Genomic DNA, 2662 nt, shown 5'->3' on the forward strand with positions numbered 1-2662 from the left:
AACATTTAATCTATGGGCGGAAATCTAAACTTTCAATCCTGATTAGTTTCTTATAAATTACATGTGATGAATTAGAATTCTAAGCTTTTAGAACTAGTGTAATTGGTAGAGATCACTCAGTCACCTGGATTGAGCTAGTTATAAAAGCTTGTCTGCAGAAAGCAAGATTCACTAATTATGAAGTATGAAGTATGAAACCCCAAAGGCAGCCTGCTCAGTGCACTGGTGCTGCAATAACTTGAATAATCTAAACAAAGTCTCTGCCTTCTGTATAGTAAACTTTAAAGGTGTTTTTCTAGTTGTTTTGGCAAATCCCACTTACCAATGAATAGTGTGATGGGTTCTTATTTCTGTAAGGTTTTTGTTCCTTTTTTGTAACTTAAGAGGTATGTTGGAGCGATATACACATTTTCTACAAGAAAATATGTTCTGTGAAGTAACATTGCCTATTCTTCAAATTCAGTGAATATTGAAGGAGGGGAGTTACCCCTTCATCATAAGCCATAATCTAGTCTTCATTCATGGATGAAGTGTCCGGTGTTTGGGGTCTAGATGAAGGCTTACTTTTAACTATTCTTAGATATATTCTCTCTATGAACAACTATTCTGTATAAAGACAACATACTAACCTGGCAGGCGTGAATGGGTCTTCATTGAGAAAGTGTGGCATTTCAGTTCCATTAAGCTGAAAATGTGCTAGCTGTGGATAACTTTAAAATGCCAGCAATACACCATCCAAAAAATGTCAAGGTAGAAAGGGTTTTATTCCCCTCCCCGTAGCACTATGCATATGCAATATTTAGAAGTGAGACTTTTTTCTTCTCTCTTCCACCTCCCCTTCATCTTTCGGACTAGAAGATGTTTATATATTTATAAGGCTGTTGTTGTTTTTAAAAAAGAGTTCTGGTTTTGTATAGAACTTGTTAGTCTAAGCACCTTGTAATTAAACTTTTTTAAGGAAAAAAATATTTTTGTCCTTTTCTTGGTAGCTCTTTGCAAGACAGATGTTTCTAAAATATTGTGGCACTAGTACATTTAACTCATTAAAATATCTGTAATTTTTATACATGCGACTATCCTCTTGAAGAATTTTTTTCTATTTTGTCGTTGGTCTCGTGTGAGCTGGGGATTCTTGCCTAAGCCCAATGGGGCAAAAGACGTCTAGACTGTTTATCTGCCCTGCACTCCACTGCAGGATCTAGTACAGTGGTACCTCGGGTTACAGATGTTTCAGGTTGCAGACTCCGCTAACCCAGAAATAGTACCTTGGGTTAAGAACTTTGCTTCAGGATGAGAACAGAAATCGTGCAGCAGCGGGAAGCCCCATTAGCTAAAGTGGTACGTCAGATTAAGAACAGTTTCAGGTTAAGAACAGACCTCCAGAACGAATTAAGTTCTTAACCTGAGGTAGCACTGTATGTTGTGCTGGTGTTGCAAAGTTACATTGTGGTTCATCCAGAAAATGAGCAGACACGCAAAGAAATTATGTCTTTCTGCAACCAATGTTTGTGTGTGTGATACTTCCATGAAAGCCCAACAGGTGATTTGCTTTTGCCTCAACCAGCAGCTTGGGGATTAAAAGAACTACTTCTTTGGCGATCACACGTAGCCGAGTAATATTGTCTTCCATGAACACAGTTTTAACAATGAGTCCGTAAGTGACTTTGGAGGCCAATTCTGGATCCATGTGTCCTTCCACAGTGGGGACATAGGTTTCTGGGTGGCAGTTGATCACGGTGAGGGTTTGCCAAGCGTGCCCTCCTCTTAGCACGTTTTTCCCTTTCGGCCTGAGTTTGAGTGTCTTCAAACCCCATGACACCTTTGGTCAAGGCTGTTCTCCAACTGGAGCGCTAGCAGGCCAGTGTTTCCCAATTGTCAGTGTTTATACTTGTCTTTAAACGTCTTTTGTTGACCACCCGCATTACGCTTTCCATTTTTAAGTTGGGAATAGAGTAGTCGCTTTGGAAGACGAAATAAAGGAAATAGAGGGAGTAGGGCCACGTGGTCCGTGAGAATCCTGGGCACCCTTGAGGGTCATCTAGTCCAACCCGAGGAAGTCCCTCAAAAGTAGCTGCCATTGAGGCCAGTGGGACTTGCTCCCTACTACGCGCCTCCAGAGGTCAAGGGTCACAACGCTCCCAGGTGCCCCCTCCCCCCGCTCCCCCTCAGACTGCCGCTCCAAGGGCAGCTCGCGTCTCACTGGCTGGTGCCGATAGCGTAATCGCTGGTTGGGCCAAAAAAGTTGAGGCCACGCCCGCCAACGCGCTTGTCAATCAATCCTCCGCTTCTCGCCGAGGACGTCTGGCCCTCTGATTGGACGCTGCCTACTGAAGCCCCGGGTTATAACTGGTTGGAGATGCCAGAGCGCTCCTCCCCGCCAGGTCACCTTATTTGTTGTTGAAACCTCCTGAATCGGAGGCCTTCCTACTGGTTCGCTCCCTCATCAGTTAGAGAGATACCCCGCCCCTCCTCTAGGCCAGCTGCTTTTCAATTGGCCATCCCGCCTCCTCTAACGCCATTGGCGGGGCAGCTTACTGCCCATCCTTCCCTTCGCCGGGTCGCGATTAGTCAGCCGGGGCCTGGGTGCGGTTTTGCGCGGCGCGATTGGTCGGGAGGGCGTGACCGGTCCCCAGGTGCCCGGCGCTGATTGGCTCGGGTCGCA

This window comes from Podarcis erhardii (assembly GCF_964252035.2).
Source record: "Podarcis erhardii genome assembly, chromosome: 2".
Taxonomy (NCBI): domain Eukaryota; kingdom Metazoa; phylum Chordata; class Lepidosauria; order Squamata; family Lacertidae; genus Podarcis; species Podarcis erhardii.